This window comes from Pleurodeles waltl, chromosome 2_2, assembly GCF_031143425.1.
Source record: "Pleurodeles waltl isolate 20211129_DDA chromosome 2_2, aPleWal1.hap1.20221129, whole genome shotgun sequence".
NCBI classification, from domain to species: Eukaryota; Metazoa; Chordata; class Amphibia; order Caudata; family Salamandridae; genus Pleurodeles; species Pleurodeles waltl.
This window is the reverse complement of record NC_090439.1, coordinates 144,381,290-144,406,869: the sequence shown is the minus strand read 5'-3', so window position 1 is coordinate 144,406,869 and position 25,580 is coordinate 144,381,290.

Here is a 25,580-nt window from a genome sequence, read left to right as displayed (position 1 = left end):
TTGGGTTTCCATGCACAAGACTAAAGACATCACCTACAGTCCTGCCAGACAGAAGGCAGGCAAAAAGTGACGTGATCACAACATGTGAGTCTTTAACTGTTACTACTTGTGCAGCTAAGTGCCAACTTACAGAGCATGAGGATGTCCTGAAAGAAAGGTGGTACACAGAATGTGGCCAGTATGGAGGAGAAGAAGAACCATTTTGCCATGAATGGCTGCCGCCCTTTTTCCTTTTTCACAAACTTTTGTGTGCCTGCACACTGTCATCTGGGCAGCAGGCTGGTAGCAGCACTCCTGCATCAACTATGGCACTACCCAACCTAAGCCCAATCCCAAGCCCATGTCGCTCAGTGAGGCAGCCACTGCAGTCATGGCAACAAGCCGTGAGTCTGAATTTAATTTGTCTGTGCTGCAAACTAGTACCAAATCATCACCAAAAACTTAGCAAAGTGGAAAACAGGAGCCTCAGTGAGCAATAGTTTTTCCAGAAGTAGGAACAGGATAGTAGTTTGAGCTTCCTGCTGAGCAAGATGTACCTCGTCTTCAACCATTGGCTTTCTGATCTCCAGCAAGGAAAGAAAGTGTAGTCCACCATCTTTTCCAATGCTCCCTTCTGATGATCTAGACATCCATTGAACCCCAGCTGAGTCTGAGACCCTCCATGAGTGACAAGGAAAAAGGAAAGTTCCTGAAAGTCTTAGAATATAAGAAAGGGATGAGGACAAGCTAGTTATTGTCAGTATGGAAGCCGACTCAGATTATCGCCCCTATTCAATCAGCTCAGAGGTATGTGGCACTCATTACACCACTACCACTGCTAGCTTCCATATTTGCATCCACCAGATCCTCACTCGAGGTATGCAATACAGAAAGCCAATCGACACACCCACCTACCTCCATTTTTTCAGGCATTGGCAGTGGCTCACCGAAAAAGTTATCCTCCCCACATTGGGACCTCTTTATAATTAGCAAGCAGGAGGATAACATTGCTATATGGTCCATATGCCACACGAGTGTTCCTCAAGGTAAGCCTTGTTCACCCTAAGGTACTGGAGGCCAAACGACCCATAAGAAAAGAAACTACACAATCCAGTGGGAGGAGCACCTTACCAAAAAAACTGGTGGTGGTGGTAGGGATGAGGAAGGGGGGATCAGCTCCAATCATTTTGGGATTTGATGAGGAAGAAGAGGGTGACAGCTTTACACAAAGCATCCCTTTCCCCAGAAGTGTGCAAACATCACCCCCATCAGCAAACTCCAAATGGCACATGACTCAGATGGAGACACCACCACAAACAGTGATTCTCCCAAGATGCACTTTCAGTCTACCACCTCCTGGTTCTTTCTGGAGGTTGCCTGTGACACCACAAAAGAAAACAATCCAAGATACTATTAAGGGCATATTTAGGCAGCAGAGGACCTATGAACGCAACCACCCAATCACACGTTTGTATGACAGGAAGCTAGCTAAATGTTAGCGTTAGACCTCCTTCCTTTGTCTTTTGTGGAAGGACTGGGATTTTCAGAATTTATGGCGGCCATTCCCCCAAAATGGGAGGTTCCCAGCCAGACCTATTTTGAGTTGCTGTTGCAGCTCTCCGTCAATCAATCAGAGTTCGTAAAGTGCAACTACTCACCCGTAAGGATCTCATGGCACTAAGGGGGTTTGTCCTTTGGGCTTCAGTCAAAGAGCCAGATTTTAAGATCCTTCCTGAATTGGGGTAGCAATGGTGACTGCCTGAGGTGCAGTGACAGGATGTGCCAGCTCTTTGCTGTGAGGTAGGTGAAGGATTTCCCACCAGCTAAGGTCTTCTGTATGTAGAGTACAGTAGCTAGTGCTTGTTGAGTAGAGCGGAGATGTCTGCTAGGGGAGTAAGAGGTGATGCAATGGTTGAGGCAGGTGGGTCCTGGGTCATGGAGGGCCTTGCAAGCATGGATGAGGAACTTGAAGTTAATTCTGTTCTTGATAGAGAGCCAGTAGAGGTCTCTTAGGTGATTGGAGATATGTCTGTGATGGGAATGTCCAGGATGAGTCTGGCAGAAACATTTTGGATATGCTGTAATTTCTTGAAGTTCTTCTGAGTGGTACCGGCGAACAGTGTGTTGCCTTAATCGAGACTGGTGGTAATAAGGGCATGGGTTACAGTTCTATGGCAGTCCTTTAGGATTCATCTGTGAAAGCAGGAGGATGTGACTAAGTTGATTTGGCAGGTCCATCAAAATGTGCTGTGATTGTTTGGACAAGCTTTAGCAGAGTGTTGTTCAGACTATCCACTGACGACAGGTATGTGGACCAGTTGTCAAGCAACTGATTACATATGTACTACTGTATACTCAACCTTTTTGTGAGGGTTAGGCAACAGCTATCTACAGGTCTCAGTGTTGAAGACTCTTTTAATGTCTTTTGACAGGATGCAAGAGTAGTGATTTTGACCATGGAGAAATCCAATACAGCTGTAAACATCTTAGAAAACTTTAATATCAAGGTGTTTGAATGGTTAAATCCCTGAGCTTTCAGAATTGGATTTGTTGTCACGGAAAATGGCAGTAATACAGTCAAGACCATGCCAGAGGGTAGCTATTTCAGGGTCCTGTTTTCGGTGCATTGTATCAGCTTTATTGTGCAGGACTTTTAAAAATAAAATAGAAGACATAGGACTCATTACGACCCTGGCGGTTGGTGATAAAGTGGCGGTAATATCGTCAACAGGCCGGCGGGAATAAATATGAAATTATGACAACGGTGGAAACCGCTCAGACAGACAGCCACTTCAACACACCGACCACCAGGGTGAAAGCAACAGGCACCACGGTGGTAACCACCTATAGCCAGGCGGAAGACAATGTTCCGCCCACTGTATCATGAGACACCAATCCGCCACCTTTCGGGGCGGTACCAATGACATCAGAAGCCTGGCAGAAACAGATTTCAGAAGTCAAAGGACTCACCTGTGGAGACTTAGGGAAAAACCACGCCGCCATGGAGTCTGAGTTGCATGTGTTCCCCATGATCTTCGACCTTCTGCTCCATTGCGAACACCATCACCGGCGAAGACGACCACAGTGAGTACAGCCGCCTAGCACACAGGGGAGGGAGGGAGGAAAAAGAAAGTGACACACACACACAAGGTAAAATAGTAAGAAATTTGTGATTCAAAATCAAAACAGTTTATACATATATACAAATGGAGGGACTCTGTCCAGTCCTCAATGTCCGTGGCCCACAGGGCCACATCACATAGTCCAAGGCCTCACCTTACTCCTGCAACAACATGGAGAGAACACTGCAGGGGCATCAGTTTGAAAATAGACAGGCACCTCAGGGGGATGGGGAATGGGGGGTACCTCAGCCAGAAGATGGTACAACGCCACTGGTCCTGGAGAGGGCAACATGCCCATCACTCTGTCCTGGGGAGTGCAAGTCCACAGTCTTTCAAGTGAGTGACTTGCCCACTGGCACTGGAGGGGGCAACATGCCCATTGCTCTGTCCTAGGGAGTGCAAGGCCACAGTCTTTCAAGTGGGTCATTTGCCCACTTCTTGGTCCTGGGGAGTGCAAGGACACAGTCTTTCAAGTGGGTGATTTGCCACTGCTTGGTCCTGGGGAGTGCAAGGCCACAGTCTCACACGTGGGTGACTTCTTCCATTGGTTCTGGATGGGGCATTGTGCCCAGTGAGCTTCACTCTGCGGAGGATGGGGTGAGTGGATGTCTTCTTCACTGGTTCTGGAGGGGGCATTGTACCCAGTGACCTTCATCCTGTGGAGGATGGGGTGAGTGGATGGCTTCTTCCACTGCTTCTGGAGGAGGCATTGTGCCCAGTGAGCTTCATCCTGTGGATGAGGGGGTGAGTGGATGTCTTCTCCACTGGTTCTGGAGGGGGCATTGTGCCCAGTGAGCTTCATCATGTGGAGGATGGGGTGACGGGATGGCTTATTCCACTGCCTCTGGAGGGGGCATTGTGCCCAGTGAGCTTTATCCTGTGGAGGATGGGGTGAGTGGATGGCTTCTCCACTGGTTCTGGATGAGGCATTGTGCCCAGTGAGCTTCATCCTGTGGAGGATGGGGTGAATGGATGGTTTCTTCCACTGGTTCGGAGGGGGCATTGTGCCCAGTGAACATCCTGTGGAGGATGGGATAAATGGATGTCTTCATGACTGGTTCTAGAGGAGGCATTGTGCCCTGTGAAGCAGGTCTTGGGGAGTGCAAGGTCACAGTCTCTCAGCTAGGTGTCAGACACACAGAATTTGCTGGGGCCAGGCTGCACAACAGCCCATGGATGCAGGACTACACACTGTCTGCCAGCGGTGATGCAGTGGTGGCAGTGACGGTGCTGCTGGTGGAGCTGGCAGTGGTGTGGGGAGGCTTCAGTCCATCCCCTGCAGCCTCGGACGGCTGCCCACTGGGTCTGCTGCTAATGGTGGAGGTGGTGGTACTGGTGGCGGTGCTAGTGACGGTGCTGGCAGTAGTGGGGGGAGGCTCCAGCCCATCCCCTGCAGTCTTGGATGGCTGCCCACTGGGGATGCTGCTGCTGGTTGCGGCGCTGGTGGAGGTGCTGGCAGTGGTGGGGGGAGGCGCCAGCCTTTCCCCTGCAGCCTCAGATGGTTGAACCACCATGGTTGGTGGTGGGGGCTCCGACTTAGTCCCAGCACCAGGCCTCTTGTCCTTTCTGCCTGCTGGTGCAGGCCCCTTGACCTTCCTTTCAGCAGCTGGGGACTGCTCCTTGCCTTCCTTTTAGCAGCTGGGGGTGCCTCCTTGCCCTTCCTTTTAGCAGTTGGGGGTGCCTCTTTGCCCTTCTTTTCAGCAGATGGGGGCGCCTCCTTGCCCTTCCTTTTAGCAGCTGGGGGTTCCTCCTTGCCCTTCCTTGCAACACTTGGTGCAGGCACCCTTTCAGTGTGGCTGCCTGGTGCCTGGGATCCTGTACCACCTGGAGTAGCTGTGGACACTACGGTGCCCGTTGTCTTGGTGGCTGAGGTGCTTGCCTGGGTTTTGACCGCCCTGGCCTGACGTGAGGAACGGGGGAGCATTAGGGAAGAGATCAATGATGAGACGAAAAGCTTCTTAGGGACATTGGGGCGGGAAGAGGGAGATGGTTTGGGAGTGGGGGAAGAGGGAGTGGTGGTAGGAGGTGTCTGTCTGCTGTGTTTGGGTGCAGGTGCATGGGGTGGATGCTGTTGTGAGGTGGATGGCTGTTGGGTCTCTGAGTGTACTGTACAGTTGAATTGTAATGTTTAAACCTTGTTAAATGAATACATACTTAAATAATTTGACATAATCCATACTTGTATTTTTTTTCCAAAGGGTGTTTATTTAAGTGCTGAGAAGTAGAGGGGGTAGTGGAATGGGCTGGGTTGATGATGGAGGAAAGTCCACATTAGAGTCCAGTCTATTTGTATCACAGGTGCATTGTCTAAGGGGCCATAGGAAGGGGAGCAATGGCAGTTCAAGTTGGACAGGGTGACAGAGTGTGACACAAGGGTGACAATCAGGAGAGTCCTATTTCCTCGCGGGGGTCTTGGCAATAGTCTCTGGCTTCTGCGTGGATCACACGGAACGTTTGCCGGGTGGTTCTCTTTCTGCAGGGAGAGGGGTGCTGGTGGGCTGTCGGTCCTGTGGCAGGGCCTCCTGTCCACTAGCGGCATCGGTGGTGGAAGGCTGTTCATCGGTTTGGCTAGTGTCAGGGGCCCGGTGGTGTGCTACTGCCTCCCTCATAGTGTTGGCCATGTCTGCCACCACCCCTGCAATGAAGACCAGGGTGGCATTGATGTACTTCAAGTCCTCCCTGATCCCCAGGTACTGTCCCTCCTGCAGTTGCAGGTTTTCCTGCTAACTTGTCCAGAATCTGGCCCAGCTTATCCTGGGAATGATGGTATGCTCCCAGTATCATGGTGAGTGCCTCCTGGAGAGTTGGTTCCCTGAGCCTGTCTTTTCCCTGTCGCACAGCAGTCCTCCCAGCTTCCCTGTTGTCCTTTGCCTCTGTCCCCTGAACTGTGTGCCCACAGCCACTGACCCCAGGTCCCTGATCATTCTGTGTTTGTGGGGTGGCCTGGGGTCCCTGTAGTGGTGGAGACACTGCTGATTGACGTGTCCTGGGGACAGAGGTATGGGCCCGCTGGGCGGGTGCTGTGGTGGTGTTTCCTGAGGGGGGAGGCTCTCTGGTGGTGTGTGACTGTACCTGGGTAACCGACTGTCCAGAGATACCTGATGGGCCAGGTTGGTCATCCAGATCGAGGCAAGCAGAGCTGCTGTCATCACTGTGGGCCTCTTCTGGTGGGGGACTGGATGTTGCTGGCACCTCTTCTCCGGTGATATTGGCTAAGGTACCTGTGGGGATGTGAATGCAGTGTTATGGTTTCTGCGTGTGACATATTGTGCATGTTTGTGTTGCCCTCTATGATTGTTGTTGCCCTGGCAGATTTGCCTTTGTGTGAGTTGCTATTTGGTGGGCTAGGTGATTCTCTCCAGTGTGCATGCAGTGGTAACAGATGTCCACGCAGGTCTGTGAGGGGTGACAATGCATTGGTGTTGCATGCAGGGTTTGGTATTAGGATGAGTGGGTTGTGATGGTGGGGTATGTGGGAGGTGGTGAAGTGTTGGGAGTGAGGGTAAGGGTGAGGGTTGGTGATGGCATGCAGGTGGGGGGTGACAATAATAGAGATTTGACTTGCCAGAGTCCGGTCCTCCTCCTACTCCTGCCAGGCCCTCAGGATGCGTGATTGCCAAGACTTGTTCCTCCCGTGATGTTAGTTGTGGGGGAGGAGGTGGGGGTGCACCACCAGTCCTCTGTACAGCTAGTTGGTGTCTTGCTGCCATGGAACGCACATTCCCCCGTAGGTCGTTCCACCTCTTTCTGATGTCATCCCTTGTTCTTGGGTGCTCTCCCACGGCGTTGACCCTGTCCGCGATCCTCCGCCATAGCTCCAACTTCCTAGCAATGGATGTCTGCTGCACCTGTGATCAAAATAGCTGTGGCTCTACCCAGATGATTTTGTCCACCATGACCCTTAGCTCCTCCTCTAAGAACCTGGGGTGTTGTTGTGGTGCATGGGTATAGTGTGAGTGGTGTGGGTGAGGGTGTGTGGGGTGATGTGTTGGGGTGTGTGATGTAAGGTGCGTGGATGGTGTATAGGTGATGATGTTATGTGGCTCTGGTTGTGTGGGTGCTCTTGCTGAATCTCTCTCTGGTGGCAATTATTTCTAGTCGTAAAGGGATGTGGGTATTGTGTGTGTGTTTTATAGTGGTGTGGGTGTGGTGTGTGTATGGGTGTCAGGTATGTGTAGAATTGTCCAACGTGGTGCTGTTTTGTTAGTGTGTATGTATTTTGAGCGCAGCGCTATGTCCGGCAAATGGTTTACCACCATTGAATGTCCGCCACGGTGATTCGTTGGTCATAATTTGATGGGTGTATTTCTGTTGGAGTAATGGTGTGGGTTTTGCTACCGCCAGTTTATCACTGACCTTTGGGCTGGCGGACTTGTGTGTGTGGCTGTACAGTGATGGAATGGTGTGTGTGTGTCATAATATGGGTAGCGGATATCTGCCACCGCTGCAGTATGTTGGCAGCAGTCGGCATGGCGATAAGTGGGATTTACCACCAATGTCATAATGAGGGCCATACTCAGCAATGTACTGGTCACATGTAGAAGAATCTAGACTTCTTTCAGTTATTCTTTTAAAGCCCGGAAGCAGTGCTGAGAATCATTCAGGGTGCTAATAGAATACCTGTTAAAACCCTCATTAAGGAGGTGCCAACAAGTTTGAACTCTACTAACTACATGTTGCGGTAAAGCAGTACAGACCAGTCACCTACTGTGACTTTCTAAAAGGAGGTGATGCAACTTGGAAAAGCAAGACCATGGAGATGAACAAATGGATACCAGCCGAATGTCTGGAACAAATGCTACTTTCTTTGTGGTTTTCACATGGTAAGTCAGTAAAGAAGACAGAATAATGAGCCAAGCTATCCCGTTGTTGAATCTATTACAGGAGCATTTGGAAAATATGTTGCAAAGGTTCGCATTTGTTAACGACAATGGAGAAATGTAGGACTTGGTTGAGAGCTTAATCCTTCACTTGGCTGTTACTCCAAGGCTGCAAAGAGATATTGGACCTCATTATGACCCTGGCAGTAAGTGATAAAGTGGTAGTAATGCCGTCAACGGGCTGGCGGTACCTACCTCCAAATTATGACCATGGCGGTGATAACTCCCATAGACAGCCAATGTACCACAAAAACCGCCAGAATGGAAAGAACACTCACCACGGCGGTAGCCAACAGCCAGGTGAGAGACAAAGTACAGCCCACCATATTTTGACCCAGGAAACTGCCACAGTTTCTGGGGCGGTACCAATGCCACCAAAAACCTGGCTGAAACACATCACTGAAGTGAAAAGACTCGCCATCTGAAACACAGGGAAGAACAATGCCGCCACGGAACCTGAGCGGCAAGTGTTCCTGATGATCTTCTACGTTATGCTCCACCTGGAACACCAATGCTGACGAAGACGATGAAGGTGAGTAGAGCCGCCTAGCACACAAGGGAGGGAGGGAGGAAAACGAGAGTGACACACACATGCACGACACACACCATCAAGAAACACACCATACACATGTCCAGCTGCAGATGAAAAACAATTTGCACCCGATACACTGCAGAAGACTGCAAGGACAACAGCAAATGCACAAATATGAATGCATTAATATCAACAGCCAATAAATTATTGAATTGTTCATGAAACAGATATGTACACTGTTATACTTGGCATCCTTGTCGCGGTCTCCCCTAACTTTTTGCCTCTGTTTCCTAGGCTGTTGATGTGTGCAGGACTCTGTTTTTGTTGTTTTTGTTACTCTGGGCACTTTACCACTGCTATCCAGTGCTAAAGTGCAAGGGCTCCTATGTGAAATGTATGTGTAATTGGATTTCCATGATTGGCATATTTGATTAAGTGGTAATTCCCTAGTACAGCGCACTAGAGGTGCACAGGGCCTGTAGATCAGATGCTACTAGTTGGCCTGCAGCAGTGGTTGTGCCACCCACATTAGTAGCCCTGTAAACATGGCTCAGACCTGCCACTGCAGTGTCTGTGTGCAGTTTTAAACTGCCAATTCGACTTGGCAAGTGTACCCACTGGCAAGGCCTAAACCTTCCCTTTCCATACAAGTCAGACACCCCTAAGGTAGGCCCTAGGTAGCCCCATGGGCAGGGTGCAGTGTATATTTAAGGTAGGATATATACTAATGTGTTTTATATGTCCTGACAGTGAAATACTGCCAAATTATTTTTTTACTGTTGCAAAGCCTACCTCTCTCATAGGTTAACAAGGGGGATACCTTTAAATATGATTCAAGTGTAGGTTCTCTTTGGGAGCAGATAGACATGTGGAGTTTGGGGTCTCTGGGCTCACAATTGAAAAATACATCTTTTAGTGAAGTCGGTGTCAAGATTATGTGTTTGAAAATGGCACTTTTAGAAAGTGGGCATTTTCATGCTTAAACCATTCTGTGACTCTGCCTGTTTGTGGATTCTCTTTCTGGCTCAGTTTGACAGTTGGGCTGTTTGTACCTCTCTCTAGACAGTGACACAAAGGGAGCAGGGGTGTAGCTTGCATATCCTGAAGAGTGATCTGTGCTAGGAGGGAGGGGAGGAGTGGTCACTTACACCAGAAAGAGCTGTGCCTGCCTCACACAATGCAGTCTCCAACCCCCTGTGTGTGTCTGGGCCCTGACCTGGGCAAGGCAGGATCTCACAAATAAGAGAGACTTTCCTTTGAAGTAGGCCTACTTCAAAGACCAAAATGAGTATAAGAAGAGCATCCAAATCCCTGAAAAAATAGATTACTTCTGGACACCAAGAGGAACCTCTGCCAAGGATAAGAGCTGAAGAGCTGAGGAGAAGCATTGCCCTGCCTGTGATTGTGCTTTGTGGAGCTAACCTGCAGTTGCTGTTTCTGCCTGTAAAAGGGGAGAAAGACTGGACTTTGTTGTGCATTCCTGCTTGTGAAGAAATCTCCAAGGGCTTGACCTGAGCTTGCCTCCTGTTATTGAAGTCTCAGGGCCACAAAGACTTCCCCTGCCAGCACCTGGACTCTCTGCGGAGAATGCCAAGTGGTGCCCTATCCAGTTCCTGGGCACTGTAAAGGTGAAGCTGGCAGCCAAAGACTGAAAATCCACACACAGCATGCCATGCGGGGAAACTTTCAACACACCGTCCGAGACGCGGCTGAGAAACAACACATCACCGGCTTTGCGCCTGAAATCTATGCTCCACCTGTATAGCGGCTGGAAGATCGATGCACACGCTGGAGAAATGAAGCACAACACCCGCTGACAGAGGCTGTTAAAGTCGCAACCCCATATAGCGCGTTTTTTCGTTACCTCGAGACTGGATTTTTGGCACAAACTTCACTGGGTGAGGAAAACTAACACAAAGCCTGCCTGAACCCGAGGTGCCTGTCCAGATTGACACATTGCTCTCCGGCGGAGAGGAAATACGATGCACGCCGACACAACCGGAGGAGGAATGACGCACGGTCTAGCTTTGAGTGAGAAATCAACTCATCACTGACCTTTTCTGATGCAACCAAAGTACTTTTTCACACTAACAGTGTTAGCACTGTTTTCTAAGGATTTAAGACTCTTTTTGCTTCTTAAATTCATAACTTGACTTGTGTATGGTGGATTTTTGTCATTTTTGTCTTGTTGTGTTTGGATAAATATTACAGATTTTTCTAAACCTGTTTTGTGTCATTTTCTTTTCACTGAGTTACTGTGTGTGTTGGTACAAATACTTTACACCTAGACTCTGAAGTTAAGCCTGCCTGCTTGTACCAAGCTCACAAGGGGGTGAGCGAGAGTTAACTGAGGGTGATTCTCCTTTACCCTGACTAGCGTGAGGGTCCTTGCTTTAATGGGGTTAACCTGACTGCTAACCAAAGACCACATTTCTAACATTGGTGATCAGCGGTTGGATTGGACTTGTATTTGTAGTTGACATACAGTGATAAAGGGCCAGATGTAGCAATCTCCGAATTTGCGATTCGGAAATTGCGAGTCGGTGCGACTCACAATTTCCGAATCGCAAATTTGGATGCAGAACGGTGTCTCAGACACCGTCTGCGAATCGCTATGGGGTCGCAAAGACCGCCCTCATTAATATTAATGAGGTGGGTCGTATTTTGCGACCCCATAGCGATTCTCTGCGCTCACTGGGATGGAGGCCTGCTGGAGACAGCAGACCTCCATGTCTGTGACTGCTTTTTAAATAAAGCATTTTTTTTTTTTTTATTGCAGCCCGTTTTCCTTAAAGGAAAACGAGTTGCAATACAAAAAAAATAACGAAACTATTTGGTTTAATTTATTCAGAGCAGGCAGTGGTCCATTGGACCACTGCCTGCTCTGAAAAAATATTTATGGCAACATTCACAAAGGGGAAGGGGTCCCCTTTGCGAATGGGTTACCACCAGTGTGACACTGGTACGCGGTCACAAAGCAATTTAGCATTGCGGTGCGAGTCGCAAATAGGAAGGGGACACCCCATCCTATTTGCGAGTCGCATTCACATTTTGCAAGTCGGTACCGACTCGGAAAATGTGAATGAGCATCGCAATGCTTATTTTGCATGGCGCAATCTGCGATTTTCACACCATGCAAAATGCTACGTACATCTGGCCCTAAGTGTATACTACTATTTTCAGTGCAGACCACTACGTGACCTCATACTACTTGTCTTGTGATTTTTAAGCTTTTTCTCTTTTTTGGATTTTTCCCTACTTCCATTTTGTGATAATCCTTGATTGACTTCTGAACTCCATTTGGGAACTTGTTTTTCTGCCTTTGGAATTTTGCACTAACTCCTAATCATGTCTCAGCCTGGAGCTGAATCAGCTGGAACTGCTTTTGATCTAGAGAATCTGGAGAGCTATACAGTGGTTATTGAGCATTCCAGCAGTCCTTGGGCCAGCCCTATGGTTTAGTCCCAAAAGCTGCTGCTCCTGGTGCCTACCGGAGTCTCAATGCGGACACTAAAACTGACACGCTCCCCATCCCCCAAGCTGATGAGCTCATATCTTGGTTGGGAGCTACCAAATACCTCAGCATGTTTGATTTAACATCTGGGTATTGGCAGATTGCCTTGACTTAGGGGCCAAGGAGAGGTCTGCATTTTCTACCCCAGATGGGCACTTTCATTTAAAGTGATGCAGTTTGGGATGAAGCATGCCCTTCCCACCTTTCCTGGTCACCCAGGTGTTGACTGGGCTGGATGAGTTCAGTGCCCCCTACCTGGATGACATTGCTGTCTTTGGTTCCACATGGGAGGAACAGTGACAACACCTCTGCAAAGTGTTGGAGGTCCTGCAAAAAGCAGTCCTCACTATTAAGGCAAGCAAGTGCCAAATAGTGCAGGGTTCTGTGGTGTATTTGGGACTCTAGGTGGGGAGTGGCCAGGTGGCACCCCTAAAGCCAAAGATTGATACCATTCTGGCTTGGGAACCTCTCAAGACCCAGACTGAGGAGAGAGACTTCTTAGGCCTCACTAGTTACTCCAGGAGGTTTTTCCAGAGGTATGGCACCATTGTTACCCCCTTGACTGAGGTGGCTTCCAAGAAGCAACCAAAGAAGGTGATCTGCACAGAGGCTTGCCAGACCGCTTTTGATGCCCTGAAGGCTGCCATGTGCACAGCACCTGTGCTGAATGCACCTGATTATTCGAAGGAGTTTGTTGTGCAAACAGATGCCTCAGAGCATGGTATAGGAGCAGTACTCTCACAGCTTAATGAAGAGGCCCTAGATCAACCTGTAGCCTTAATTAGCAGGAGATTACTGCCCAGAGAATGTAGGTGGAGTGCCATAGAGCGTGAAGCTTTTGCTGTTGTCTGGGCACTGAAGAAGCTAAGACCTACTTGTTTGGGTCTCACTTCCGAGTTCAGACCAACCACAGGCCCCTCAGATGCTTAATGCCGATGAGGGGTGAGAATCCAAAACTGATGATGTGGTCCATTTTCCTACAGGGGATGGACTTTACAGTGGAACACCGCCCTGGTACAGAACACGTCAATGCTATTAGTCTGTCCAGATTGTACCGCCTTAGTGATTAGAACTCCCATGAGGTATGGTAGTTGCTCCCCAGTTTCAGTGTTAGACTTGGCATCCTTGGCGTGGTCTCCCCTAACTTTTTGCCTCTGTTTCCCAGGTTCTTGATGTGTGCTGGTCTCTGTTTTTGCCATTTTTGTTACTCAGGGCCCTTTACCACTGCTATACAATGCTAAAGTGCATCTGCTCTTATGTGGAATGTATGTATAATTGGATTTCTATGATTGGCATATTTAATTTACTGGTAAATCCATAGTACAGTGCACTAGAGGTGCCCAGGGCATGTAAATCAAATACTACTGGTGGGCCTGCAGCACTGGTTGTGCATCCCAAATTAGTAGCCCTGTAAACATGGCTTAGACCTGCCATCTCAATGTCTGTGTGTGTAGTTTTAAACTGCCAATTCAACTTGGCAAGTGTAGCCACTTGCCAGGCCTACACCTTCCGTTTTCTGACATGTTAGACACTCCTAAGGTAGGCCCTAGATAGCCCAATAGGCAGGGTGCAGTGTATGTTTAAGTTAGAACATATAGGTGGTCATTACAACCCTGGTGGATGGTGTTGAAGCGGCGGTAAGACCGCCAGCAGGCCGGCGGTAACATTTTTTGAATTACGACCGTGGCAGAAACCTCCAACAAAGACAGCCACTTTAACGCTCTGACCGCCACGGCGGTACAAACAAACAGCGCAGCGGTCACCGCCAACAGACAGGCGGAGGACAATGTACCGGCCACACTATTATGACAGGCCAATCCGCCACCTTTCCCGGTGCAGATTCAGCGTGGATAAAAACGCGGAAACAGGCATTTCAAAGGAAAAACACTCACCTCTACACACTCCACGAGGAAGGAGGACACCATGGAGCCGGAACTCCATATTCTTCCTGCGCTAGTCTTCCTGCTCCTGTACCAGGAGCACCAACGCCGGCAGCGAAGACCACGGTGAGTACTACAACTACGACATAGGGGAGGGCGGAGGCAAAAAACATGGACACTCACACGCAACACCCCAACCCCCACCCTCACCCACTACAACACACACACCAATGCATATCTATACATTACAGTAACAACCCCCAACCCCCCCAGAAGAATGCAAAGGCAAAAGGAAATGAGTGTAACCATTGTAATATATCAAAATTCAGTAACAAAATATACACCACGATTAGTAGTCCAGGTATTGCACCATTCATAGTTCGTGGACCACTGGGCCCAAAATGCATGGGCGAGGCCCACACAAGATACTCGAACATTACGGAGAGAACACTGCTAGGGTATCAGATAGAAATACAACAGGCACCTCAGGGGGAAGGAATTGGGGGGCACCTCAGCCGGATGAGTGCACAACGCCAGATCCACGAGGGGGCTCCATGCCCATTGATGTATCCTGGGGAGTGCAAAGCCACAGTCTCTCAAATCCCTACAGTGGGTGGATTGTCCACGCTACCATCCTGAAGATTGCAAAGCCACAGTCTCACAAGTCCCTACAGTGGGTGGTTTGCCCACTGCTGCATCCTGGGGAGTGCAAAACCACAGTCTCTCAAGTTCCTACAGTGGGTGGATTGCCCACTGTACCATCCTGGGGAGTGCAAAGCCACAGTCTCTGAAGTCCCTACAGTGGGTGGTTCGTCCATTGCTGCATCCTGGGGAGTGCAAAGCCACAGTCTCTCAAGTTCCTACAGTGGGTGGATTGCCCACTGTACCATCCTGGGGAGTGCAAAGCCACAGTCTCTCAAGTCTCTACAGTGGGTGGGTTGTCCACTGATCCATCCTGAGGAGTGCAAAGCCACAGTCTCTCAAGTGGATGCATGTCTCCACTGGTTCTGGAGGGGGACTGGGTGCCCAGAGTGCTTCATCCTGTGCAGGACAGAGGTAGTGAATGCATGTCTCCACTGGTTCTGGAGGGGGACTGGTGCCCAGAGTGTTTCATCCTGTGTAGGACAGAGGTAGTGGATGAATGTCTCCACTGGTTCTGGAGGGGGCTTGTGCCCAGAGTGCTTCATCCTGTGTAGGACAGAGGTAGTGGGAGAGGACACAGGGGACGTGTGAATGGTAGTGGGGGTGGTGAGTGCACATGAGCGGGGTGTGGTGGTGGGTGTGCTGGTGCGGGACGTAGTGGCTGTAGTGGTAGTGCATGCAGGTGTGAGTGTAGATGAGACTGTGAGGGAGATGAGGAGGAGGGGGACACAGTGGAGGCAGTGAATGTTGTTGTGTCTGTATGTGTGTGATGCTTGCGTGAGTGCCTGTGGGATGTGTGGTGCTTATGTTTGCCTGAGCTTCCCTTGTGTGGTGAGGTGTGTGCAGGCTGGTCTGATGGTGTGCTTGGGATAGGCAGAGGTACACGGGATTGGGTCTGGGTGGAGGAAGTTGGAGGGGGAGGCTAGACACAGGGACAATGGCTGCCATCAGTGCTGAGGCCAGAGTTTGAAAGGTTTGATGAAGGACCACCTGACCAGAATGAATGCCCTCCAGGAATGCACTGGTTTGTTGCAACTCCTTTTTACACCCTGAATGGCATCCAAAATGGTAGACTGCCTAACAGTGAGTGACCTGAGGAGGTCAATGGCCTCCTCACTGAGGGCAGCAGAGGTGACTGGGGCAGGGGCTGAGGTGCCTGGGTCGAAGGTGATGCCCACCCTCCTGGGTGAGCTGGCACGGGGCGAAGGCTGAGGGGCTGCTGGGAGGGCGGCGCTGTTAGGGGGGGTGGCGGCTGTACCTGTAGAAGAGGGGGGCACAGATTTTGCCACCACCACAAAGGAGCTCCCATCGGAAGACGAGTCTGTGTTTCTGGTTTCAGCTCCTGTCAGCGCCGTGGTGCTCCCCTCGCCCTCCGTCCCACTTGTGTATTCAGAGTCCGTAGTGTGGCCCTCCATGGCCATGTGGGATGCAGCTCCCTCGTGCTCCAGTGCCAGTGCTCCTCAGCCTGATGATGCTAATGCACACAAGAACAGGGAGACCGCAAAAAAAGGGGGGGACAGAAGAAAGACAGGTTGAGTGCATGGCTTACCGCTACCGTTGGTGGACATGACAGACACAGCAGCCCCCTGCACTACGTCGCGCTGTTGGGCTCTACAGTGCAATTCCTGGGAAATGGCCTACAAGGCTATGGACGACATCTGCACACATAGATGACCCAAGTGCACGAATAGCTGTACTTGGCACTCTACAGAGGTGGGGTGGGGGGCCACAGGGCCATGCCTTACAAAGGGGCCTAGCCTACGTAACTCTCCCTGGCCTAAGGAAACCCACAGCCCTCCTCCCCCAGCCAGACCCCTCCTTTTCAGCTGAATGAGGGTGTACTCACCCCCTTGTGTCTGCTGTGATGCCCTCAAGTGCCCATCCAACTCCGGGTAGGCCACTGCCAGGATCCAGGACATCAAGGGGGTCATGGTTCGAGGGGCACCCCTCCCACGTTGGGAGGCTATCCCCAGCTGAGCCTCCGCCGTCTTCTTGCTCCAGCGGCGAATATCCTCCCATCTCTTCCGGCAGTGGGTGCTCCGTCTGTGGTGGACCCCCAGGGTCCGGGCGTCCTTGGCGATGGCACGCCAAATATCCTTCTTCTGGTGGGCGCTAACCTACATGAAATCTACAGGGGAAGAAGAGAAGTCATTACCAACTGCACCATCAATGTAAGTGGCCCCCATCCCTTCCCTTGCCATGTGGTACATGCACCCACCGTCTTTCATGCACTCAGAACTCTGCCCCCTTCCTTCTTACAACCAGCCCTCTCCACACAGACATAGCCCATACAACATGCTCCCTGTGTACTTATCTGTTGGTCTGGAGGACCGTAGAGTAGCGTGTACTGGGGGAGGATCCCGTCGACGAGCTTCTCCAACTCCTCCGATGTGAAGGCAGGGGCCCTATCCCCAGACGCACGAGCCATTGTCTCTTCCAGACCGAGGTCACAGCAGCATTTGCAGTGTAGGTCCTCTCCTGTCGAAGATCAGGTATTGAGTGATTCAACAGCTAGAAAATGGCGGTCACGTCCGCGGTGGTGCATACCATCACCGCCAGCATACATCGTCATTGGCTCCTGGGACCCATAGGGTCCAATGTTAACCAATGCAGCATTGCGCCGCGGTCTTCAACCGCCTACCGCGACGGTGTACAACCCCAGCGCAGTTACCTCACATCCCATTGTCCCACTTTAGAGGTCAGACAGCCGCCATTTCAGGGGCCCACATGGCCTACTTACCAACTGCGTCACACATACCTAGGCCTACTCTCAACACACATACAGGCCAGATTTTGTGTATGAATCGTGTTCTGTGTAGACTGTGGGTACATACCTCTGAGTTGTTTGACTCTGTGCTCGCTGTTGTCCTTCATAGGCACCGTCCGTTGGGACATGTGAGGAGATGGCGGAATCCTCCGGTGTACCGACCACTGGTGGACCCGTCGACAATGGAGGAAAGAAATTTGATAATCACCTACAGGTTTTGAATCCAGGAACTGTGTACCCAATTGGAGCCAGACATGATGTCAGCAATCCGCCATCCCACAGGAATCCCCCCTCAAGTGCAGGTGCTATCAGTGCTCCATTTCCTTGCAAGTGGGTCTTTTCAAACAACTGTGGCCATGGCATCAGGGATGTCCCAGCCTAAGTTTTCCAACGTATTGTCCAGAGTGTTGTCTGCCCTGATAAAACACATGCGGAGCTACATCGTATTCCCTTAGGTGGAGGACTTGCCTACAGTGAAAGGTGACTTTTATGCCCTTGGACATATCCCCAACATCATAGGTGCCATTGATGGGACCCATGTGGCTTTGGTTCCCCCCCACACAGGAGTGAACAGGTGTACAGGAACCGGAAGAGTTATCATTCCATGAATGTACAGATGGTATGTTTGGCCGACCAGTACATCTCCCATGTGAATGCCATGTTCCCTGGCTCAGTGCATGACGCCTACATCATGCGGAATAGCAGCATCCCTTATGTGATGGGTCAACTCCAGAGGCACCGTGTGTGGCTATTAGGTGACTCTGGTTACCCCAGCCTGTCATGGCTACTGACCCCAGTGAGGAATCCCAGGACCAGGGCAGAGGGACGCTACAATGGGGCCCATGGGCGGACTAGGAGGGTGATCGAATGCACCTTCGGCCTCCTGAAGGCCAGGTTTAGGTGCCTCCATATGAGAGGTGGATCCCTATTCTACTCACCAAAGAAGGTGTGCCAGATCATCGTGGCCTGCTGTATGCTTCATAACTTGGCTTTGCGACGACAGGTGCCTTTTCTGCAGGAGGATGGTCCAGATGGCGGTGTTGTGGCAGCTGTGGAGCCTGTAGACAGTGATGAGGAGGAAGCAGAGGAAGAAGACATTGACAACAGGGACTCAGTCATCCAGCAATATTTTCAGTGAAACACAAGTGAGAATACATTCCTGCCTACTACAAGTACTTTTACACTTCTACCTATTTCATGTATGTCGATTTCTCCCAGTGTATGGTCACTGAGTTGTCACTTTCCCTTACGGTTTCACAGGTGTGGGTCCCAACGTGTGTCATCTGCTTAGATTCCTCATTGACTAGAGCTGTGTGACATAGGTACGTTGACATTACCATTTCCTGAAAATTTTGTCACTGTAATTGCAAATACACTATTTCGAAATCACAGACAGACTCCAGATCTTTTGGTGCTTTATGTGTGTTTATTTACATACAAAATATTGGAAGTGGAAGTCAAATGGTGAGGGGTGGTGGCAGAGGAGTGTCCATGGCAGAGTCCAGTCTATTTGTCTCACAGGTGCATTGCCCATATGGGCATAGGAAGTGGAGCTGGGGCAGTTTCAATATGGACAGGGTGACAAAGTGGGACAGTGGCTTGACAATCAGGGTGGTCTAATTTCTTGGCGGGGGTCTTGGCATCGTGCTCTGTCTTGTTCCTGGATCTCAGGGACCGTTTACGGGGTGGTTCTCCGTCTGCAGGGGGTGGTGGTCCTGTGGCTGTGCCTCCTGTCCACCAGAGCCTGCGGAGGTGGTGGGCAGTTCAGTGTCCATGCTACTGTCAGGGGCCCCTCTTAGTGCCACAGTGTCCCTCCTTGTATTGAGTATTTCCTTCAGCACCCCTACGATGGTGCCCAGGACGGAGCTGATGGTTCTGAGTTCCTCCGTGAAGCCCAAATACTGTTCCTCCTGCATGCGCTGGGTCTCCTGAAACTTGGCCAGGACCGTTGCCATTGTCTCCTGGGAGTGGTGGTATGCTCCCATAATGGAGGAGAGGGCCTTGTGGAGAGTGGGTTCCCTTGGCCTGTCCGCTCCCTGTCGCACAGCAGCCCTCCCAGTTCCCCTGTGTTCCTGGGCCTCCGTCCCCTGGACCGTGTGCCCACTACCACTGCCCCCAGGTCCCTGTTGTTGTTGGGGTGGTGGGTTATCCTGGGTTCCCTGTAGTGGTGGACACACAGCTGATTGACGTGTCCTGGGGAGATAGGTATGGGCCCGCTGGGTGGGTGCTGTGCTGGTGTGTGTATGTGTATCAGGTGTGTGTATTTCAAATTGTCCAATGTGGCAGTGTTTTGTAGCAGTGTGTGTATTTTGAGCGCGGCGGTGTGTACCGCCAATGGATGACCGCGGTTGAAAGCCCGCCACGTGGATTCTTGTGTCGTGATAGTTTTGGCATATTTCTGTTGGCATGACGGTGGAGGTATTTTTTTCGCCAGTTTATCACTGACCTTTGGTGTGGCGGACTTGTGTGGATGTCTGAATTTTGTTGCATTCTGAGATGTGGGTCATAATGGCTGTGGCGGTGTGTTGGCGGTCTTCTGCACGGCCGTTGGTGGTCTTCTGCATTGCTTTTACCGCCAATGTTGTAATGACCCCCATACTAATGTGTTTTATATGTCCTAACAGTGAAATACTGCCAAATTCATTTTTCACTGTTGCAGGGCCTATCTCTTTCATAGGTTAACATGGGGGCTTCCTTTAAATATGATTCAAGTGCAGATTCCCTTTGGGAGCAGATAGACATCTGGAGTTTGGGGTCTCTGAGCTCACAATTGAAAAATACATATTTTAGTGAAGCTGGTTTTGAGATTGTGTGTTTTAAAATGCCACTTTTAGAAAGTGGGCATTTTCTTGCTTAAACCGTTCTGTGACTCTGCCTGTTTGTGGATTTCATGTCTGGGTCAGTTTGGCAGTTGGGCTGTTTGCACCTCTCTCTAGACAGTGGCACAAAGGAAGCTGGGGTGAAGCATGCATGTCCTGATGTGCCATCTTTGCTAGGACGGAGGGGAGGAGTGGTCACGTACCCCTGAAAGGGCTGTGCCTGCCTCACACAATTCAGTCTCCAATCCCCTGGTGTGTGTCTGGGGCCTGGCCTGGTCAAGGCAGGATCATACAAATAAGATAGACTTTCCTTTAACTGAGGGTGATTCTCCTTTACCCTTCCTAGTGTGAGGGTCGTTGCTTGGAAAGGGGGTAACCTGACTGCCAACCAAAGACCCCATTTCTAACATACACGTGTGCACAAAGGGACACTGCCCAGTCCAATGTTCAAAGGGCCCACATGGCCACAGGGCACAGTCTAATGCCCAACTCAAATCCTGACATAATTTGGATAGAACTCTGCAGGAGCATCAGTTTTCAAGTTGGCAGGCAACTCAGGGGGAGGGGGGCACTTCAGCGGGATTCAGAAACAAGCCCACTGGTTCTGGAGGGGGCTCCATGCCCATTGCTCTGTCCTGGGGAGTGTAAGGCCACAGTCTCTTGGGTGGGTGACTTTTCCACTGGTTCTGGATGGGAAACATGCCCATTGCTCTGTCATGTGGAGTGCAAGGCCACAGTCTCTCAGGTGGGTGACTTTCCCACTGGTCCTGGATAGGGCATCATGCCCATTGCTCTGTCCTGGGGAGTGCAAGGCCACAGGCTCTCAGGTGGGTGACTTTCCCACTGGTTCTGGGTGGGAAACATGCATATTGCTCTGTCCTGAGGAGTGCATGGCCACAGTCTCTTAGATGGGTGACTTTTCCACTGGTTCTAGAGGGGGCAACATGCCCATTGCTCTATCCTGGGGAGTGCAAGGCCACAGACTCCCAGGTTGGTGACTTTCCCACTGGTTCTGGATGGGCAACATGCCCATTGCTCTGTCCTGTGGAGTGCAAGGCCACAGTCTCTCAGGTGGGCGACTTTCCGACTAGTTCTGGATGGGGCAACATGCCCATTGCTCTGTCCTGGGGAGTGCAAGACGACAGTCTTTCAGGTGGGTGATTTTCCCACTAGTTCTGGATGGGGCCCCTCATACAGCAGCCCATGGAGGGTGGCCTACATGGTGTCAGCTAATGGTGATGGCTTCACAGTGGGGGCAGATGGAGGTGCCTCCTTGGCTGCCTCTGCAGGTGGTGATGGCTGCAGTATGGTGGCAGATGGAGGTCCCTCCTGGGACACATCTGAAGGTGGAGCTGGCTACAGATTGGTGGCAGATGGAGGTTCCTCCTGGGCAGCCTCCGCAGGTGGTGATGGCTGCAGTGTGGTGGTAGGAGGAGGTGCCTCCTGGGCAGCCTCTGCAAGTAGTGATGGCTGTACTTCCTTAACTGGCAGTGGGGGCCCAGGGACCACTGGTGATGGTAGAGTAGAGGGCTTCATCCCCTCAATGACATGCAGCGTGGATTCTTTACCCTTCCTGGCAGGGGGTGATGGCTTCTTCTACTTCTTGGATGGAGGTGCATGCTCCTTCCCCTTCTTGCCTGCATGTGCAGGCTCCTTCCCCTTCTTGACTGGAGGTGCAGGCTCCTTCCCCTTCTTGCCTGGAGTTGTGGTATCCTTCCCACTATGAGTAGGTGGTGCAACCACATTCCCCATGGACTGTTTGGCTGAGGTGCTGGGCTGGGTCGTTGGGACCCTGTTCGTACGGGCAGGACGGTGGGGAAGGAAAGGGAAGAGGTCAAGTTGGGCAAGGAAAAGCTTCTTAGGGACGGTGGGGCAGGAGGAGGGAGGAGTGATGGAAATGGAGGTTGAGGGAGTAGTTGTGGGAGGCTTATGTCTGCTGGATTTGGGTGCAGGTGCATGGGCTGTATGCTGATGTGAGGTGGATGGCTGTTGGGTGTGTGAGTGCTTGCCTTTGTGTCCTTTAGGAGGGGAGGCAGACAGAGTGGGAGAGGACAGAGGGGACGTGTGCGTGGATGTTGTGGAGGTGTCTGCTAGTGAGGTGTGTGTGCTGCTTAGTGTGGTGATGCTGGTGGTGGATGCTGATGTAGGGCATGCAGGTGTGAGTGTGGACGTAACTGGGAGGGAGGTGGAAGAGGAAGAGGAGTGGAATATAGTGGAGACAGTGGATGTTGTTGTGTCTGCAACTGTATGGTGTTTGTGTGAGTGCTTGTGGGATGAAGTGTGGTGCTTATGTTTGCCTTTGCCCCTCTTGGGTGTTGTCTTATGTGCATGCTCGTCTGTATGTGTGCCTGGGATGGGATGAGGTTGAGGAGAATGGGATGGGAAGTGGTAGTTGGAGGGGGGATGGTAGAAACAGGGACAATTGTTGCCATCGGAGAGGAGGCCAGAGCCTGAATCGATCTCTATTGGGCTGCCAATCCACCGTGAATGCCCTCCAGGAATGCACTGGATTGCTGCGTCTGTGATGCCAGCCCCTGGATGGCATTCACAGCGGTTGATTGCCCTAAAGAGTTGGCTCTCAGGAGGTCAATAGCCTTCTCACTCAGTGCAGCAGGGCTGAATGGTGCAGGGCCTGAGGTGCATGGGACGAAGGAGACGCCCATCCTCCTGGGTGAGCGGGCACGGGCAACTTGCTGTGGGGCTACTGGGAGGGCAGTGCTGGTACAGGAGGTGATGGCTCTACCTGCATCTGGGGTGGTCACAGAGGTGTCCTCCACCACCAGGGAGCTTCCATCAGAGGAGGAGTCTGAGTCTGTGTTGTCACTTCCTGTCTCTGTCGTGGTGCTCCCCTCGCCCTCCGTCACACTGGTTCCTCGGCATCGGTGGTCTCTGCCTCCTGGGTCCTGTGGGATGCAGCTCCCTCTGCCACTGGTGCCCCAGCTCCTCCACCTGATGATGCTAATGAACACAAGGACAGGATGACAGAACAAAAAAGGGGGGCAGAGAAACAAAGGAAACACTTGGTGAATGACTGCTCCAGCACACACAGCATACACAGCACCGTCACACACAGAGAACAGGCTTAAGCACTATGCATCGCACTGCCAGTGACATGGCAAGATGCTAAGGCAAGATGAAGGCCACACACAGCCAGCTGCAGCCCTCCTTGGACCCACAATGCCCTGCCTGAAATGGACTGCTAACAGGCTAGGTTACCTGTATTTGATATACACCCATTACCCTAGAGATGATCCACGCTGCAATGTCTGGCCTGGCCTTAGGGGCACCCACTAACTCACATCACCACCCAGATCCCACCCCGCCTGACAAAATTTGTAATGATACCCACTGTACTCACTCCCATTGTGGCTGCTGTGATTCCCTCAAGCGCCCATCCAGCTCAGGGTTGGCCAACGCCAGTATGCGGGCCATCAGGGAGGTCAGTTTCAATGGGCACCCCTTCCTCGTTGGGAGGCCATCTCCAGCTGGGTCTGTGCGGCCTTCCGAGCCCAGCGTCTCAGGTCCTCCCACTGTTTCTGACAGTGGGTGCTCTACCTGCCATAGACCTCCAGGGTCCGCACATCCTTGAGATGGCACGCCATGTTCCCTTCTTTTGATGGGCGCTGACTTACAGAGGCAATACAGACAAGACCACGCCATTAAACAAACAGTTTAGCCTGTCACACAAGTAGCCCATTATACCTGTTTCTATCACCATTGGCACACACATCGCCCAGTGCAGGCCCTTGACACCACCACAAGACATTCCCCCACCTCCCCTTCCACGATGCTTGCACTCACATCTCCATGCATCCTTCCCACATGCATTGTGGCCAAAGGGTATTCACCTGTTGGTCCGGAGGCCCATACAGCAGTCGGTACTGGGGTAGGAACCCATCCACCAGTTGCTCCAACTCCTCCGAAGTGAAGTTAGGGGCCCTTTCCCCAGTCTCACGGGTCATGGTAGGTTTCAGACACAGGTCACAGCAGCACACGCAGTGTAGGTGTTCTCCTGTTGAAGGTCAGGAAACAAGTGAGGAATCAGATAGAAAATAGTGGTCAGGTTCGGGGCGGCGTACACCATCACTGCCGGCGTAGATCTCTATTAGCCGCTGTACTCCATACAGCCCCATATTAAACACTGAGGAATTGCATGGCGGTGCAAGTCCGCCTTCCGCAACGACACCCAACGTCGTCAGAATTACCTTACTTCCACCTGTCCGTACATACAGGACAGGCGGTTGCCATTTCAAGGGGGAGCAGTCATATCGACATTAACTGCATCACAGATTAGATTGGCACACACCTCGCCATTAACCCTGTCCCATTGCATAAGTCCACCAAGTAGACTGCAGTTGTGGTTCCATTGTTCCAGTTGTGACAGTCTACTTACTCTGGTGTCCCCTAAATTAGGTACCTAACGCTGCAGATGAATAGGAGGTGGAGAAATGCCCTGTGTACAGACCCATGGTGGACTTAATTACACTGGAGGACAGGCATAGTATCCTCACCTATAAACTGGGCAGGGCCACAATCACAGAGCTGTGTGCCCAATTGGAGCCGGACCTGATCTCATCTATCCGTCATCCCACTGGGATCCTCCCCTCTTGTGCAAGTGCTATCAGTGCTCCATTTCTGTACAACTGTTTCCTTCCATGTGACAGTGGGCTTGGCAGCAGGAATGTCGTAGCCAATATTCTCAATCATGCTTGCAAGAGTGTTGTCTGCCCTGGTAAAACACATGTGCAGCTACATTTCTTTCCCCCAGGTGGAAGAATTGGCCACTCTGAAATGGGACATATCCCCAATATTATTAGGTTGATTGATGGTACACACATTGCGTTTGTCCCCCCTGCAAGAATGAACTGGTGTTCATGAATCTCAAGAGTTTCAACTCACTGAATGTGCAGATGGTGTGCCTGGTGGGCCAGTACCTCTCCCATGTCAATGCTAAGTATCCTGGGTCAGTGCATGATGCCTTTTTTCTGAGGAATAGCAGCTTCCCAAATGTGATGGCCCAACTACAGAAGCACAGGGTGTGGCCAATAGGTGAGCCTTGGTCCCCACCCACTTTATGTTAGTATCTGCCTTCTGGGGTTAACCCCATAGGATTGTGTAAGGCTAAAGTTTCTACCTCACTATTTTTAGGTGACTCTGGCAACCCAAACCTTTAGTGGCTCCTGACCCCTGTGAGGAACCATTATAATGAGGCACATGGGCGAAACAGAAGAATAATTGAAAGGACCTTTGGCCTCCTGAACGCCAGGTTCAGGTGCCTCTATCTGACAGGTGGATCCCTGTGCTACTCACTGAGAAGGTCTACCAGATAGTAGTGGCATGCTGTATGTTGCACAACCTGGCCCTCAGATGCCATGTACCTTTTATGCAGGAGGAGGAGACTGGAGATGCCCCAGTGGCAGCAGTAGATCCTGATGACAGTGAGGA